The sequence below is a fragment of the Meleagris gallopavo genome, chromosome 12, assembly GCF_905368555.1.
Source record: "Meleagris gallopavo chromosome 12, MGAL_WU_HG_1.1, whole genome shotgun sequence".
Lineage (NCBI taxonomy): Eukaryota > Metazoa > Chordata > Aves > Galliformes > Phasianidae > Meleagris > Meleagris gallopavo.
The window spans coordinates 15,814,626-15,833,931 of record NC_139415.1 but is presented as its reverse complement, the minus strand read 5'-3'; the positions used below and the strand labels follow the sequence as shown (position 1 = coordinate 15,833,931).

At 44.2% G+C, this 19,306-nt stretch overlaps 1 long non-coding RNA gene across 1 annotated transcript in view; it reads right to left on the bottom strand.

Annotated features, from left to right (window-relative positions):
- Positions 1–19,306, bottom strand: part of LOC116217103 (uncharacterized) — an 85,093-nt gene that overhangs the window by 29,735 nt on the left and 36,052 nt on the right. The window lies entirely within an intron of this gene.

Below are 19,306 nucleotides of genomic sequence, written 5' to 3'. Positions count from 1 at the left end.
CAAGTGTTTTCAGCCCACTTTGCAGAGCTGGTCTGGGAGGAGCAGCACTGCGCCTGGAAAAGGCGAGCGCTTCTGACACCACGGCACAGAACTGCCCTGAAGGTCAGCTTGGTGCTCTGGGCCATAAAGGAGAAATGTGAGTCTGTCTATAAACTTCACTTTCATGGGAAGTCCGGAGAGTCCCATGAAGTCGATAGGACTATTTTAAGGACCAAGAATCACTTGCATCAAATAAAAATTTCAGGGTTAGGCTGTAAAGCATGCAAAATATATTGTATCATGAAATATGAGTCAACACCGCAATGATACAGACATTACTCATGTGTATGTTAGACATCTCTGTTACATGAACAAACCCTATCTTCTATTCTTGGGAAAGATTATTGAAAACAGAACTCCTGCAGAGGATAGTTGGGGCTTGGCTCTGACAGCTCAGCTCCTTTCCACCTCAGAGATCTGCAAAGTTATTCGGGGCAGCTGCTGTTCTGTGACTGGGCTCCCACGTGGACTCACGGTGTGTCGGTGCGATACACCTCAGCCTCTGCAGATGCTGCGTGGGGAGGGCAAGCACTCAGACTGCTCTGGTAGACAGGAGGAAGATGTGACAGAGCTCCAGGCCAGCCAGAAGTCCTGGTGTGCAGGGAAATGGTACATTTACAGCCCTAGTGGCTGAAGTTGGATGGGGAATTAAGAATGCTATGTGGACAACTCCTTGTTAGCTGCATGTGGAGATTTCTGGGAGAAAAGAAGATTTCTGTTAACTTCTATTCCTCTCATATCCAGAAGCCACCAAGAACACAGCCCTGATTTTTTAGGCATTGTGCAGCATGTGCAAAATCCAAGTAGCCATTGCACAAAGCTCGCCTGCTATTTTAAGGCTGGCTACTGAAACAAGTCTGGGTTAGACAGACTGTGAAAGAGAGGGAGGAAAGGAAGGAAAAGGGCTAAACAGCAGTAGGAAACATGGCTAGAAAGGACTATTTGCACAACTGATGGTTCTGAGCCGTTAGATTATGCTGACAGTACATTAATCATATGTTACAGCCATATGCACACATACTGATAAATTTATATTTATGTCTGCCTGTAAATGAACATTAGATGCAAATTATGTAAAATATTGACAATGTTGTATCACGTTAATAGGATAAATATTTTAAATATTGTACATATATTTTTGCATTACACCATCAGAAGGAATTAAAAAAATATGTATGTGGGAGATGAGCTTATGGCCTACACTAGCTCCAAAGATTGGGCACAAAATCCCAGATTGCCCACAGACTCCTGTAATTTAGTAAAAGCTTCCCAGTGGGTTCAGAGGATGGCTGCAAAGACCTGGATGCTGAAAGTCACTTGGGTCATTATGCAGTGTACTTGCTCTTGAAAGACCTTCCCTTCACCACGCTCACTTTGCCAAAAAAAAAAACAAAAAAACAACCCTGCAGCCCAGCTCTCTCTATACTGAATTTAAGAGCCTTGCTTTTGTCTTGTCTGTTTTAGATGCTGGCTGCCCACCAGCAGGAGCATGTCTCCCACTAACCCAGTCTGTGGCCGTTCATGAAAACACCAAGTGCTTTTTGCTGCAGGAAGATCTTCCTTACAAAGCCTGGGGAAAAGGAGTGGTTAAAAAGTAATTCTAAACCCCAGATTTTTTTGAGCACGTCTATGTTGCGATTGCTTTGCTCTGGGACTATCTCCTAGTTTCTTTCCTCTTTTGCCATATGCTGCCCTGATGACACCACCTCCGGGAGGGAGTGTTTGGGCAATTTCCCTGACAGTGCTGAAAAGTCCCTTTGCACCCACCTCTGTTCTGCTGCCTCGACTCCTGCACTGCTCTCCACGGATGAATTCCTGCAGTGTTTCGTCTAACCACCTCACATATCCCTCGTTGGAGGCTTGTGTGCTCAGCTTACATCCAGTCTCATCAGGATGTCTTTTTGATTTAAGCTCTTGTCTTCTCCCTGCTAGGCCTAATACCTCATCTGTTAGCCACTGCTGCTTTTTGCATTGTTTCTTTATCCCAGTCATATTGTGTGCTGTGTCTCAGCTGACATCTTCTCCCTCACACCACGACTCATTTGGTCCCTTTTTAGTGCTGCACCTCCAACTGGCTGTTAACTTCTGCTCTGAAGCTGTCACTGATATGCCCTGGAAGAAATCCCTTGCATGGAAATAGTGTTGTTGTTTTTATTTTTTTTTTTTCCCCACTTGTATTTTTCTGGGACATAAAACGTCCATATCAGAAGATCAGAAGCCAGGAGATAGATAAAGGGCAAGTGGTGACGTTTTACTAGGAATTCACTGACATATGGTCAGAAGACAGTCAACTTTGCTTAGAGAAGGGAGTATCTGTGCAACTGTCCTGTCACTGACTTGAAGGTAAATGGATTTGGTCTCCACCTCAAGATGTAATGTGTCCTTCATCTTATTTGCTCTTCCCTTATCTCCTCCTCCCGTTTTATATCAGATTCTTTACGAACAGTGTTCCTCTGCTTCCCCTTCCATTAAAAAGAATCCCTACAACAGAAGCACCATTGATTGTACAGAGCAGAGCAGCAGAGAAAGTCATGTATCTTCACAAATAGCAGCCCTGATCCCACAAGCACTTCTGCATTAAAGTCAATGAAACAGTCAAGTCCATAACGTTAAGTCTAGGTGACGATCTCTGGCAGGCCAAAACCTTGGCGCCTACTCGGACATAAGACTGGGTACAGACACGAATTTGACCCTTCCATTATTCACTTAGCTCTGACAATACACTGGTCGAGAAGTTGCTTTAGAAATAATTATTCACAAATTCTCTAGTAGTTTCTTTACTCTTTCAATAAGCTTGGAATATAAGCTTCCCTGTTACACAGCTTCCTTGTTTGTGATAGTTTCCTAGCAGAAAAAGTTTAAATTAAAAGAGAAAGTTGTAAAGAAACGTGGGCAGCTGTTACTGTCACATTAATGTCTTTTGGACCAACAGACAGAATTAGACAGACAGATATTGAATGAAAGAAAGATCTAAATAAAGATCAAACCCAACAAAGAAAATGTTCCAAGAGAGGTTCTTGAAGACTTTCAAGGGCGTTTGAGTAGCATTTCCCCTACTCAAAAATGCATCAAAAAGGAGAAGTGGATCTTTACAACAGTAGCACGTCCTTACATTTTATAGGCCAAGGTTACTGCTGGCTGGCTTAGGAAGAAAATGCTTCACCACTGAACGGTCTTCAATTTTTTATAGGTCACTATTAACACAGTTTGGAAACAGAATATCAGACCCCATTAGGCACTGGCTGTGCTCTGGTCTCTATATAATATTCTCCCTTACCGTATACCCAAATAGTGCTTTTTTTTTTTTTATATACAGATACAGGTGTTGTGTTATTTGGAAAGAGTGAACACGAGCTCTCAGTTTTAGTTCTATTGACTGCTTTGCACAACAGAATGCCCTACTGCAAATTTATCTGCAAGCAGTGATGCCATGTAAAATTTTTACACAACATTTAGCAAAACTTTTCAAATCTGGAGTACAGAGAAAAGCTGAGCACATACAGCATAACAGTTTCCACAAAAAACATTCCCATTACGTTTCTGTTTGCTTTATACATTCACTCTATTGAACATGGGTAACAGTGGGAACACTTGAAAAACCAGCTCTATGCAATTCTAAGCAAGTATGGGAGCGTATTCATGGAGAAGGAGCTGCCCATGCACACTTACACGTTACACTCACAAACTTAAGTCACATTGCCTCCCTCACCTCATCAAGAAAGAAAAAAATACGTAGCAAGAGAAAGCATAAGAGCCAATCTTCATGTACTGCAAGTCTAAAAGATCAAGCACGTAGATGCATACAGGCCCACTACATGTAAGCACATTGAGGTTTTGGTTTAAGATGTAACCTTATCTCTTTTAAGTACCATTGTGCTCTAACTACATACCTGTGGTTGGATTCTCTCAGTAAGTATTCAAGGATGTTGCTACTGATAGCAGTCTTCATATAAAAGCCTGAGGAACAGTATACACTAATGTTATTTCAGTGGAGAGAGAAATACTTTGCAAAAAGAGAAAACCTTCTGTGACACGATCAGAAGTTGCTGTATGCACAGTCTCCTTCTGGTACCCTTGGTGAACGAAGGAGTCAAAGAAGGGGAGGACTTGTGGATGACTGTTCTTTGTGACCCAGACAGGATAACCCAGCTCTGCATCTGTGCTGCTGACTGCAAGGAGTTAAATAAGTTGTGACATATGCTTGCCCACTTTCATTTACCTGCACACGCCGATCAATAACGCACGCTGCTTTTTGGCTTCTCTTCTTACGTCAGAGGCAAAGCCACCAGAACAGTGCCCATAGCATGACTAAAGGCACATTTACGCTTGCTGCTGACCCAAAAGTAAGATTTGTCTGCCCTTCTGCAACCTGACTCTGGGATAAGGCCTCTCTGTTGCTGCTGCTGAGTTCCATTCCCAGATGAAGATCAAGAAATAAAGCACGGAGTGTCTTCAAGATGGGAGCAAATTAGAAGACATGTCAAAAGAACAACTACAACAGGAACTGTTAAATGCCAGGTCTTAAATCATTCTGGCAAATTGTCAGTGTGCTTATATTTCTGCCTTACTCCCCCAAGTTTGGTGATGGATGACTACTGATAGGAATAAGTTGGAACTTGTGGCTGATCCCAGCATTCCCCTGCTGCCACAAGGTAAGGAATTGGTTCTGATTCAGTTTAAGGACTTAACGTAACCACATCAGAAAAACAAACCCCTGATTTTTAGCTCAAAGGAATACATTGTCAAGATACAGCATAAAATATTGAGAAACTACTTTTACAATTGCAGAGAGCCAGTAGTTCTTTCTATCCCACTGAGGTGCTGACTGTGGTTAGCATTAAAAAGCCTCCTCAAATGGGTATTCCTGGGGGTTTCTTTTTGGCAAATTAAGGTGTCCAAATCAGCTGAACACACTGATTTCTCAGTGAGATATTTAACAGGAAGGAGCATGCTCTTCTTTAAGGCTTCATTTACACTGCATTTTATAGTTCAGGAGACTGACGGAGATTAGGTAACTTGCTAAAGACCACATGGCAAGCAGGTGGCAGAATAGAACTACAGCTTGGAAATGCCTCTTGCTCTTCTGTCTGCTGAAGAGTCAGATGAGGCTGACCTGTGTGAATGTAATGAGGAAGGGAGCGAGGCAGAGAGTGCACAAGAACTTCTCTCCTTTTATCACACCTTTGCATGCCCGCGAGGGCCCTGACCTCTCCTACCCCGAGCCCTCTGCAAGGGGGCAGGTTCAGGAAGGATCAGGGTGAAATGTGAACTCACTATTTATCACTCTGAGAGGTCAGACAGAGAATCTGGACGTGAGGCAGAAGCATCTTGGATTTCTTCCAAGGCTGGAGTAGCTGCTGCGGTATGTGCTGCCCGGGATTTTCCAGGGCAAGTTCTGATTCAGCTCTAAGCCTATTCAGAGGCTCTGCCTGAAATTTCTTTCATTCTCATCCATTCAGCTGAGGGCACTCAGGGCATCCTGACCACTAGACAGCATCCCTTCGTACTGCAGAGCCCTGCTACTCCACTGCCTGCAGCACAGCAGCTCTGCAGCCAGTGGAAATAGCTCTGCTCTGCTGACGCAGGTTTATAGCAGCAAAGGATCTGGCCTCATATTTTGACTATCACAAGCAGGACTGTTCTTTCCTATTTTCATCATCACCAAGAAGATTTTGTTTAGGACTGTGGTCTACAAAGATCTTATTATAGAGAAATGAAAAGAAAACTCATCTAAAATCTGGTTACATTGAAAAATTCCAGCTGTCTTGCAATTCAATGCAGCTGTGCTATCTACTATCTTTTTCTCTTCCTTTTGCATCTCTTTATAGAACATTAGCTTCTATAGAAATATGCCTTTTTTTTTTTTTTTCCCTTACACATGGCAATTTTTTTTTCCTCCCCTCTTCATTATTTGCTGGCTGTTATTTCCACCAATCAAACCTACAGACTCTAACAAGGAAAATGCAAAGATATTTTGAGACAGAGGAGCAGCAAGGAGGAAAAAAATAGCATTTGATGTGAAGAGTTTTTACTGGCAGTCGCTTGTCCGTGATTTTTCCTTATAGAAACAGTAATACGATGATATTATGCAACCGCCTTCACACATTAGAATCGTTATGAGCAGTAGCTCTGTGATACCATACAGCAGGTGCTAGGAACGGTTTTTGCTTTTTTCCCCAAAGCAACTACAAAATTACTTACGATTTCATTACAGAACAATCAACACTTTGCGGGGAGAAGTTTGTATTATTTTGTGATTGTGTTAGCAAGAAAAAAAATATGTATATTTCTGGGGAGTTTGCAGCAGTCTCTGGGTGAAAACTAAGCTGAGTTCATTTGTAGCCAAATGCCAGTGTCCTCAGTCAGGCAAAACTCTGATGGAACTGGAAGGGCTCCAATCCTCACTCTGCTCTCTGCTTCCTCCTGCGAGCCCAAGTCAGGAGGGCTCTCTGCCATTCACCTGAGCACCGAACAACGCAGAGCAGTGGGCAAAATGCAATCCCTCATCCAAGGCTGAAAGGGTCACTACAAGGGGAGCTCTTACATTTATCTCACCGTTAGGATGAACGTGAAATCAAAATGCTTAATCCAAAAAAATCAGCATATGTGGGGTGAGACAGGCTCACACGCGGGCAGGTGGGAGGTGCAGCCAAAGCCCCCTGAGAGGCACCAGCCCATTTCAAGCAATGTGTGTCTTTTATCCTCTCTCCAGTGAAACCCCAGGGCTTAAGAAAGACTCACCTTTGGCCAGCTCAGGTTACTCCAGCAGGAGTAACTCCAGGTGATGCCAGGCAGCCACGGCCTGAGCCTGCAGGCCTCTGTGTGCGGAATCAGCAGGTTTATACAGATATCTCCATCCCAGCACTCCCTGCTCCCAACACCCCACGGCACCTGGGCTGCCAGCCTCAGCACTGCTATGTTCTGATCAGAAACCAAGCACAGATTTTTCTCAAGTTTCTCCTTTTTGGTCAGGGCATTGAAAAGCTGTGGTAGAAATTCAAGACCCCCAGTTTCTCACTGCTTCATTTTCATACCCCAAAGACTCAAATCTTTCCCCCTTGAAGCCTACCTTCATCTGTTAGCCCTAAGATATAATTAAAATATGAAAAAGTAATTTTCCACTCAGCAAAATACGTTGTCTCTTATTTTCCATTATCAAAAAATGCTTTGCTCTTATTTTACAAATACTTCCTACTAAACGTTACCTTTAAAAGCTGAAAAAAAAAAATAAAATTAAATAACTCTTACATTAAGGACAGGCAGCAGAAACAGGAAAAACCATACAAGAAGAAATGCTGTGTGTACATTTCTCATTAGCAAAAGAACAGTCAGGCACAGTAACGCAGTGGTTACCAAACGACTGAAACATTTTGCCTAAATGTGAGCACCTAAAGAGCAAATCACAACATTCAAAGCTACAGCAACACAGTGCAGCATTTGTTACATCTGAAAGCAGAGATACAGATCAATTATCCTCAGGAGAAAATAACATCATTCCTTGCAAGGTACAGCTTTGAGTAAGACATACCACGCTTTCAGGAATGGTATTTTAAACACCGATCACAGCTGATTGTGGTTGCGCTGCCAGAGGAAAACACAGGAATAATATTGTTTCCAAGCCTCAGTGTCACATTGAATCAGCAGCAAGGCCCTGGATAGCTGCTTTAGCCACTGCTTTCCAGACAGATACGGTTTAGAGCTGGTTGCTTCAGCTACAAAGCCAGAGCATGAAGAAAGCGAGCGTGGTGATTCCTGCACACAGGGTGAGGGACTGCCAGGGGTTTTAGCAACGCTGCTCTGTAAGGAAGGGGTGTGAGGACCTGGCCGTTTTAGAAGGACTCCTTGGGGATCTCTGGCTGTTGCCACCGAGCATAGCTGGGGCAACAGAGCAGCTGCAGGGTGCAGCCTCAGCCGCAGTGCCTGCTGGCTGTCAGACTTGGGCCCTCTGACAATCGAATGCCCTGAACGGCTCTAAGTGAAAGCAGCACCCAGTGACCCGCTAGCCAGAACGTACACAACGCGTACAATGGCTTGTCTTTGTAGCTGCTCCATCAGCCCAGCCTCCTGCAGAACTGAGCTCAAACCGCCAACGGATTGGTCCAAATCAGCAGGCATAAATAAATGCTTCTTTGTCGCCGTTCCTATGAAGGCAATACCTGACCCTTCGCTCAGATCTACGCTTCTTCTCATGCTCAAATTCAGCTGCTCACCCCCGGGTACCTCTGCATGCATCTGGCTTCCCCCAACAGCTGTGCTGCACAGCTACACATCCTCACACCTCCCAGTCCTAGTGTTTGTTGTAGAATAAATACAAGGGTTCTGAAGGCGTTCGATCCCCACATTCTAGGGCTGTGAATGCATATATAAATAAGGGAAAAGAACCGACAAAACGCACTCCTTCGTGTGAAAACAAACAAGTTCCACGGCCAGAGAAACCCAGGTCCCACTCGCGCGATTCACTCCCCAGACGGCCGAGGCGGGGCGGCTGACCCAGCCAGCACCTGCGGACGCTCAGGGTGCTCCCCAACCCCCGGCCCCTTCGCCGGCCGCGGGGGAAGCGGGGCGGCGCGCCGGGTCCGAGATGCCGCTTTGTGCCGGGCGCCCGCTCTGCGCCGCGGCCGGTAGGTGGCGCTGTCGCACCGCGCAGGCGGACGCCGCTCCGCAGCGCTGCGCTCCGCGCGCTCCAGCCGCCGAAGGGGCCCGGCAGCAGCAGGGGGAGGCTTCCGCGCCCGGCCCTAGAAGCGGGCACTTTCTTGCAATTAAATTTGTTTCTGTCTCTTTGTCTTCCCGTATTATTTTTTTTTATCCCCCCGCAGGGTTTGTATTACATTTTTTATTTTTTTTCTATTTATTTATTTATTTTTTTTTTCAGCATGAAAGAATCAGCTCGCTGCAAAGCCCCAGAAACTCTCGGGAATTCCCGCACGGAGATGAATATGGATGAAAATCTATATTACCCCAGGCACCAACTTAGCGCAGGATGTTTATGAAATATTCCTCAAATGCAGTTTATTTACAAATCAAGTTATCCACTTATGCGAGACACTTAAAACATTTAGGCGCTCAGTGGGCAGTTGTTATTATTGCTATTAGCAGTGGTTGGCTGCAGGTGCTCAGCGCTGGCCACGGTGGCATTGCGGCCCTCCTGCCCAGCAGGGACTGCGAGCCGCCGGCTCTGACCATGGGAAGTTCCCTGTCTGCATCAGCCAGAGCTGAGGCTGAGGTGCAGAAGGAAACTGAGGGAGAAAGAACAGCTTCCAGGACTATTTTTTTTTTCCCCCGCTGGATTTGTGTTAGCAGCATTTGTTCGGAGTACCCACAACATCAGAGCTCCTTTTGAGGAATTCTGATCAGGAAAGAAGCTGATGAGAAATGGATATTTCTTCCCTGCTTATGTTTGTGCATCACACACTTCTTCGTCATTTCTTTGGGCAGAAGAGATCACACACCCAGCCCTAACACAACCCAGCTTTGCACCATTAAAAGGAGGATAAATTGGAACACTTGGGAAGGACTACACGAGCTTCGAAAGAATATTTTTAGCAAATCCCCGAGCCCTAACAATTTGTAAAATGAGAAAAATTCCTTAGCAGCCTCTGAGCTGCATTCCAGTACACGGAGCTGTATCTCTGCACTGGCAAAACACGCAAACATTCTGCATCCTCTATTTCTGTTGCACGCATTTGAGCGAGGGCAACGCGCAGCACCGTCCCTGTCTTACAGAACGCGATAACTATGCTAACAGGATGTCAGCCGGTGGAGGATTTTGTTTTTAAATGGTGACTTTACATCCACTTTCCCACACACGCATTAGGATTTTGCATCTGTAGCAAAGCTGTGCTCGCTGTGCTCAGAGCGGAGAAAGCTGCGTGGCCGGTGCTGTCTGCAGCGTGTCCACATTGAGCTGTGCGAGACGTGAGCCGAGCACACCGCAACTACAGGGCAGAGGGAGCAACTCTTTTCATGAAGGATCTCTAACTCATCAAAAGACAGACAGACTTTGCCTATACAGAGTACAAAATCACAGCAAGAACTTGCTACCCCTTTGCAACCCCTCCGGACGGAGTCTTTCTCCGTTTGGTGAGGATGGAATAGCTTGAGGTGCATCTCAGCCCCTTCCTTTTAACTGCCTCGCCATCCCTGAGGAAAGGATGGAATTCTGTGTTTCAGAGCAGGGCTCTTTCTTTGTTGATTTGCCTCCCGCTCCGTTTTAAGCAAGCATTTCAAATGGAAACCCTCTGATACAAATATCCGCCTCACAGTAAAACTATCAAACAAAATCTGAAGTGCCTCTGCTCTGCATATCTCACACACAACACTATTTATTTCCCTATGCCATTTCTACAAAACCATCCCCAAATAACCTCTTCCTGCCTATTAAAATTACAATCTTTTTCATGTAAAAAAAAAAAAAAAAGTGAAAAATATATACAGAGTGGTCGAGTCTTTGTTGCTACATGCTGTTTCTCATCAAAAGTTTTAACTCTTCCCTCAGGTAATCTGAAAGAGGGAGAGAAACCAGAGGCATCCTGTATGGGCAACGGGCTCCTTCCTTCCCCACGGTCCTGCATCAGCTTCCTGCCTAGCAAGTCAGAGGGCTTTCTCACACATCAGTTTTACTTATGTATACCGATTAAGAAAATAATTTGCTGATGAAGAAAAACAAACAAGCAAAACAAAAAAGCAATTTTAAAAGGAGCAGTAGAAAAGAGACTTCAGAGCAAGGAACTCGGATAAAGCTGACCAGCACACATGAACGCCCCAAAACTCAGAGGCAGATGTTCTGTCCTTAGCTCACCCCTGTGCAGCAGGGCACTGCAGCACATTTCACACTGTTCAGAGAGTCATGCTCTTTGCATGCTGCTCTCCTGTGTAAATACGAATGCAGAACAGCAGAGCTGTCGTCCTTCTCACTAAGTTCCCTAAACTTCAGGGAATTTAGAGACAGACCTTTAGTAGCGTTATAGGCCCTCTGAATAGAAAATTTGTCCTTTCTCTCTTGAATAAAAACCGAAAGGAAAAGCCCCACAAAACCCTCCCTGGATGTTTGAAAGAAGCTTATCGATCAGATAAGCCTCAATACCGATAAGATGCGCGTATTTTTTAAGATGTAATTTCTAAACAAACACACTTTTCTTTCCATGGGAGCTGGGCAGAAATGGGCGGTGGGATCTGAGACCTCTGTTAAGCAGGAGGGCAGATGATACAGCCTGTCCATATTTCTGAATTCAGGAACTGCTCAAGTTATTTGCTAGATCCTCATCTCTTCGGGTTCTAGGGGGCAAAAATGAAGTTAAATTAAAAGCTTTTAGAAAATACCTTTTATTTGGTACTCATCTGAAAGGTAAGCATCACAGTTTTTGTGTGTCCACAAACATACGTATGCAATATTGCTTTAACTGGGTCTTTTCAATACCACAGATTCATCTGCCGTGAAGTTATGCTATTATATAAATGACCTCGAGAGCCAATTCCATGTGTGAAACCGACACAGCACTGAATGCTCATACAAGCCAGGAGCATGCATGCTAACCCTGTGTACTGACGTCTGGATTTTTTTAATGCTCCTTAGCAAAAACAGCTACTATTTACAGTGAAATAAATTGCCTGCCTTTAATGTTCATTTTCCCAAAGCATCTGCTGAAAAGCTTTCGTCCACGTGCTGCACCTGCTAAAATCAGATTAAAGCAAAACCAAAGCTGTTTTCTAAAGGGTCCGTGTCTGGGGGAGGGTGAGGAATTCAAAAAGGAACTGCAATCAGGAAGACTTTTTAAAAAGTATTTTGTGGTTTAAAATGAGAAACTGAATTTAATTTTTGTTTTAATGGAAAAAAAAGTAACTAAATTTAGATCAAGATAAAAGCCAGCAATAAAAAAATCAAGTAAAGGCTCCCCCTTGGCTAGGGCTTAATTTGAAATAGAAGGAAGTTTGTAACCAAACCAAAGCTGTCTCTATACCCAGCAGTCCTGCACTGACCATGAAGTGTTCTGCTAGGAATAGATGCCTGCATTTGCTCATTTTTCAGAGCAAAAACGCATCACTTTAGTTCAAAGAATAAACGTTTTAAGGATCTTACTGGGTAAATGATGAATTATAACATTAGCTGGTTTAGTGATTATTTGGTGCTTGTCTCTCAGATTCTGTTCTGATTGAAGGCTAGAAATGGAGAAATAAAAGCCTGATGGACAGAATGTTTGTTTGGGTAATAGCTAACAAAGCCAGCTGTGAGGTACCTAAAAAGGACAGATCAGGTATCAATTCTGCCTTAAATATTACATCTGCTTTCAATATTTGTGGTCATTTCAGGTCTTTGTGCAAAGTTACTTAACACTGCCTTTCACTACGTTACACCAATGCGTTCTGTGATAGCAGAGTTCTGCCCATTCAAATGAGGTCGCCCTATGGAGCATCCTTCTCACGTCACGGCTTTTGATTAAAGCATGCTTCCAGCACACAGTCTCAGTCTCAGCTTCCCCACTCTCCCTCCTGTTTGTTCGTGTGAAGTCATTTGCAATATAAATTACAGAATCAACTGTTGAGTTTACAAATCGAATATGCATGAAGATATTGCATAATATTATTACTTTTTCCGGCCTAACAGAGGTAAATACATCTAAAATTTTTGTGGGTGGAAGAGCGGATATTTATATACTGTAGGTATTAATTACAGTTGGACTAATTTAAAGTTTCTGTTATTAATTCCTTCACAGTTTTACTGCCATCAGGATTAACTGCAGCCACCTACGAGCACAACCACTTGCTAATACTCTTAATTATACAGAGGAAGCGTTCTCCTTATAGTTAAAAGAGCTCTTTAACAAGCACCTTGTGGTCTCTTGTTTGTTAAAAATAAATATTAGTGCAGAAAAAAAAAAAAAAAAAAACAGAGGTCAATGCTACGAGAATAAAAATGGGCCGCAGGGACTCAGACTCGCAATGAGTTTGGTGAGTGCTTGATTCCTTGTTTGGTTGAAAAAAGACTGGATTGGCTATCGACAGGTCCCTATCAATAGGCAGACCCCGGAGGTCTGGCTATTTGCACATGGCCTGATTGACTTGTCCTTAATAGACATATAATTGTTGACAAATACCTTCCAATAGACTGTGGCAGGCATGGCCGGGCAGACAAAAGAGGCTTTTCTGTGACAGAGAGCAGCGACTCGGGGATGTGGCACCTTAACCAGGAGACAGCCGGCTTCCCACAAGAAGCTTTCAGAGCAAAACCTGTAAAGCCAGCCCTGCTTTGTACCTCCAGCAGTGACAGCCAGCGCAGACATGAAAAGCTGCGCTGTCTGTAGAGCGTGTGGGCTCCATTCAGGGCTCCTCTTCTTCTATGCAACTTCAAAATAGAGCTTAATCATAACAGCAAACCTCTGCACTTAATACCACGCTTTCCCCAGGGCCCGAAGATTTAAAAAACACGACTGGATTTTTTCCTATCACTGTTTGCTTTCTATCAGCATCCACTCCAGCTGTTACTACAGACCGAATCCCAGGGCAGGTGGACCCTCAGCTGCTCTTAAGGCCTAATATTTCCATCAATTCATTAAATAATACGGCAACGTTAATTGTACAAGTAGATTAACTGAATGCACTGGCTGGGGCTGTGTGGTTCTGCAGCGTTCCAATCTCCATTAATGGCTGCAATCACTGTGGACTGTTGGTGCTTCCAAAAGCAAGATACAAAAGTGGATGCTTAATGCAAGTCACTGGTTGCCCAACATTTTGCCCGACCTTTCAAGGAAATGTGTGGTGGAGGTTGCACTCTACATCTAAGGATCTGGGACTAAGTGCAGCTTCAGTTTTTGTGCAGTGCCTTCACACACACAATTTGAAACGAGAGTAAAATAATACATTTACTGTGTGATTATTTTCTGCGTTAAATAACAACACGGGGAAAAGAAAAAAAAAAAAGGTGTAAGGAAGGGAAAAAAAAGAGATAATAAACTGCATTTATCTGTCCTCAAGATAATAGTTCTATATTAGATATGTTGGGGAATTAATTACATGGATTTTTAGAATGTTTAGTACATTATAGGCATTGCAATACTTGTCACAAGACAAAAGGCCATTGAAATGATGCAGTACAGCCTTAGGCAGCCATAAAAGAACAAATTGTTCAAGTTTGTATATCAGTGCGAGATCCAAAGAAGCCTGGCTCCGAGGGAAATACCAGTGAAATGCAGAGATGTACCTACTCTGTGGATTTACCCAGAACCCTGGACTCTGGCCTTTCAGTCCAGGGTTTGATGTGCCACCTTTCCCCCTCAGTGGCAAGCTGAGAAATCACTCCTGAACGTTTGCCTTGCAGGATTTCTTCCCTCAGTCGTTGCGGATTTAGTAATTCCTGCCCTGCTGGGATACAGAGCTTGTCAGGGAGAGGTGACACCGTTATCCTGTGGCGTAAGCAACTTGCAGAGAGAAGACGGAGAGGTGGGGGGAAGAGGGTCAGGTCAGGAAGGGTGCTCATTGAACCTCTAAGCTAATGTCTTCAGCTTCCCACCTCTAAGCTCCCCCACCTCATCCCCCCCAAACTAATAAAAATAACCATTAAAAAAAGAAGAGACAGAGAAAGAAAAAAAAGAAAAAAAAAAAAAAGCAGCCCAGGCCGTGATCGCAGAGACAAGTAAAGTAGGTTACAAATTAGTGTGACACCATCAAGGTGACACTGTAGACAACCTCTGACACCTGACACAAAGCTGAACGCCTTGTGCCAAGAAGACCTTGAGCCTTGTCTTTGATTCTTATTGATCAAATACATAGATTAAATACAGTATCAGATGGCAAGGCTAAAGCCTGGATTCTGTATGCAGCAAAGACCCTCAGACATGAAAGACCAGATATACAACAGAGATAGGGAGACAGGCAGATAGGGAGAGAGATACAGCATGACTGTATTGTGAATAAACAGATGTAGGCTCAGGCAGACAATTTTATCTGGCAGATGGGTTGGGCTTTTTGCACTTACTGCACTTCTTACAGGTCATGAAATCCAAATGTCAATAATATCAGGAATAAGGGACAGCATTTTTAACTGCGTTTTTGCAATCCCTAAACATTCCTACGCATGTGCATCCTGTAACCAGCTGCTTCGAAACGGTGTGAGTGCCTGTGTGTGTGTGTGTGTATATATGTCCATTAATTCAGAATTACTCCAATTACGAGCTTTTGATGCTCCAAACCCCTCTTTCTAACCCAAAAGAGATGGAAAGCCCTCGGCCTGTCCAATCAGATCATTTTCCCTCCTGCCTGTAGCAGATGTAAGCAATTTACTTTTTTATTTCTGCATATTCAGTGCGAGCGGAGCTGTTGGTGACTTCTCACCCCGGAGCCTGCAGGATTCTAACCCTATCAAATTAAAGCATTTTGCTCACTTATTCCCAAGCGCTTGGCTGCTGCTTAGCAGGCCTCCCGCTGCATAGCAATGGCGGGCGTTCGTGTCCGCTCATACCCCGAGCCTAATCAGAGATTATTAAGGAAAATATACAGTGCTTTAATTTGATGAGACTGGTTGTAGGTACTGCAGTTAAAGGTCACACTCTTGCGTGTATCTCCCTCAGTCACTGTAATATTTTCCTCTCGCTTGACAATCCTCCGCTCCAAACAATAGGCCAAGAAGACACGTTTATTTTTGTCACGCTGTGATGAGCTCAATAGGGACAAAAATGAATTATTTAAAGTTCGCATAAACAAACAACCCCAGGCCAGGTTCCCCTTGGCCCCTTTACCCCCTCTGCGTTCTGCGCACGCGTGTGCGCACACTCGCTTTTGTCTGCCTTGCCTTCAGAGAGCATTCAATAAAACCCCCTCTCCATTCGAAAGCAAAACCATTCTGATGTGAAGCCCAGGCACGGTGGCTGATTGGCAAGCACCTGTGGAAGCATGCGGGTATGTCCCAGCATCAAGAGCCTGGAAAGGACTTTCTGCTTTGGCTCAGAAAGCTTTCTTCACCCAATAAGAGGCAATGGGGCTAGCCTGGGCAAAAGAAAACATGCACGCAAGAAGGGATGTGAGAGGCACTGAGCTTGCTGCCAACACTGGGAACCAAAGGGGTTTGGTTCAGTCCTGTGCAATTCAAAGGGCTGAGGGAAGGGAATCACCTCCAGCCTGATTGCGCCATGGTAATTAGCTCGTGTCCTCATCTAATTTCATACTGCTTCCAGCCGAGGCTCTGTGGGTGTGGCAGGGGGCTGCAGGAAGGGCATACAACAATTTTCTTCTTTCCTCTGCCGTAACTCTGCTGACATTTGTTAAAATAGTGAGGAGCTTTGGTCTCTTGTAAGAGCTGTGTGGTGGGGAGGGAAACAGCGAGCCAGTGAGAGACGGGTGGGCTAATGGTAATCTCCTGTCGAGCCTAATGATTTGAGCATATGTGTCCATGCAGCAGACCAACAGCAGGCTTATTTACCTCCAAAATTTACATGAGAATTGCTTTATGCAGCTGTATGTAAAAATTCAAACCACACAGTGTCACTGTATCACGCAGGTCAATCCGAAGCCCAGTGGCATTATAGCGAGAGACAAAAGCCTCGCCACTTTGCCAGGGTTTCCTTTAGGACTGAAAGTTGTTGTATTAAAAATGGAAAACAACTACAAAAAAAAAACAAAAAAAACAACGCGAGCCTCTACCTACCGCTGCTCCCTTTCCAGATTCTCTCTGCATTCCTCAAAGGCTGCCAAAATTATGAGGACCTGGAGCCTGATCCTGCTTCTGCCCCTCTCAGCAGGCTGCAGGGAGGGCTGCGAAGGATGCCAGGATCGGGCCGGCTTCATTTTGTGTCTGTGAATAATCCTGTTAGCTGATCCCCAGGCACAGACTTTTTATATACACATTACTGATGGGCAAAGGCGGAAGAGTTCAGAGAGGTGCAGCTTCAGTATTTATCCTAAACAGAGGCAGACAGGCTCAGGCTGCTTGGGATGCTGGAGGCATCCCGGTCCGTCTGGTAAATTGCTTGTGATTGCTTAGTTGTTGGTTTTGTTTTTCTCCCTCCAATCTGAACTGTCTGTGATATCTCCAGAAAAACCATAGCTCGAACTGCTGTGGAAATACACACTACAGAGAACTGGGGAATCCTCCGCTGCAGGAGAAATCGGGATCTCCCAAAACCACCTCAATTATTTGTGTCACATTGATAACGTCTCCGATAACATCTCATCTTCTGTGATACAAGAACAGCACTCTATTTCAGGAGCTGTAATTCTTAGTGTTTCTAAAGTAATCTGAAAAGATTTGACTGGCAAATTGGATTGGTATTTCTAGCACCTTACTGATATGAACATGGTCAGACACAGCAGCAACGGTCTGTGCAGCAGAACACCCTCAGAAAATGCAGAAGGATATCAAGGGGAAAAAAGTTACCTTCACTTTTTTTTTAAACTTTATAAAAAGTTTTTCTGCAGAGGCTTGGGACAGTTCTTATTTTAGTCTGAACCAATTATTCAGCCTTAATACCTGGACCCTGGTACGCTTCTGTCTTTGATCAGAAAGAACTTGCCTGAAGGCCAGCTCAAGAGAGGTTCAAAGTCAAATGCTTTGATTTAAACCACTCTGCTCCCATCCATGAAAGAAGATGAGAAGAAGCTCTCTAGTATGAAGACAGAGATAAGTGCAATGCAGCATGTCACATGCACTATTACAATGCAAAGCATAAAAAAAGGTATTTCGGGGAGCACAGTGCTTAGAACACAAATCACCCTAACAATCTGATGTTTTTGGCACTGGTAAAACACCACGGGGATTACTGCACAATTCTCTAGTCTGTGAGAAACTTCATATATTCCACAGTAATGCAAGAAAGAGAGATCTTCAGCATCACCAAAGCCATGGACTCAGATGCTCGTGGTCTGAGAGCCTCTGGAACGATTTATAAGAGTCTGCTGCTATTGACATATAGAGGGTGAGACAATGCTGCACCATTTCAGTTCTCTGATCAATTCTGTCCTTAAGACATTTTGCTATTCCAACACCCCAAATAACCATTTAGCTATGCGACTGTAACATCTTTCCAGAGTTTATAAAACTTGGAGCACCAAGGAAACCCCTGCTCTAGCACTGCAGTGATTAGTGGGATGATACGTACTGCCTATCATGGGAAGGAACAGGACTTGGGCCCACAAATCAACCTGGATTCTGCAAAAGAAAGGAAGCACAACTTCCTGACGGCAATTGGAGTTCGCTCTCCTCTCCTCAAGCACCTTTGAACCTCAACATGCATTAAAAAAAAAAAAAAAGTTAAAAAAAAAACAAAAAAACTCCTCCCTGGGCGTCACACAGGAAATGAACTGCAGGAAACAAAGTATCAAAATACAGCCTTGCACTGACAGTGTCAGCATTTTATTGCTCGGGTTGTAATCACTGGTGGAGGAGCACATAGCAACGTGCCACGCAGGCTGCACTGGCTGGAAATGCAGCGAGATTATTTTCCCCCTTGACATTCAGAACTTCACTTTGTTGACAAGAACTAAGGGAATGAAAAGGAGAAAGGCTTTTTCAGAATTTCTTTTTCTACTTCTGGTGAATGAAAGTAACTTTCCTTTAGCTATGAGTGCTGTGTGAATATGTTTTGTCACTATATCCTGCTGTGTCTTTTCACTGGGGAGCGTTTTGATGGCAGAACCCTTCTTTTCTCCCTGACTGGTACCCTAGGCATCCTCCTAGCTTCTGCTTCTCATTAATGTGTCCCTGTCTGTCCCCTCGACATCCTGCTAATTCAAACAGGAGAAGCCTAGAGATCATTGCAAGATAGCACCGTAGTAAAGCAGATCGGATCTGATTTCTGCCTTGAAATGGGACCTAGAGCCTCTTTGGGAAAGGGTTCTCCAAACCCCATGCCCGTAACGGCACCAGAGATTTCAGTAAGACTACTCTTCCGCGTGAACTTTGCTGGCCAAGATCTTCTTTTAAGGCATACCTTAACAGGGAACTGAAAAAAGCCATGGGAACATGTTCCTGGATTGCTGCATTGCTAAACCTTGTGGGATCACACTGCCATGCATCAACTCAATTCAGAACACAGGAAGAATTCGAGGGTTGGACTTTGACACCTTTCCCTGCCCCTCCTGGTAAGCCAGCATGAGTGAGAGAGCTGACCATCAGTGCATATTCCTTCTTTTCAGTCTCTGGAAAGGTCTGTTATAAATGCACAATCCCATAAGCACATGAAACATCAAAACCAACATGCAAAAGGAATGCTGAAGCTGAGGAGATGCAGCACCAGAGATCAAACCATCAGAAAAATAAAACACAGGGGAGGATAAACAAGAG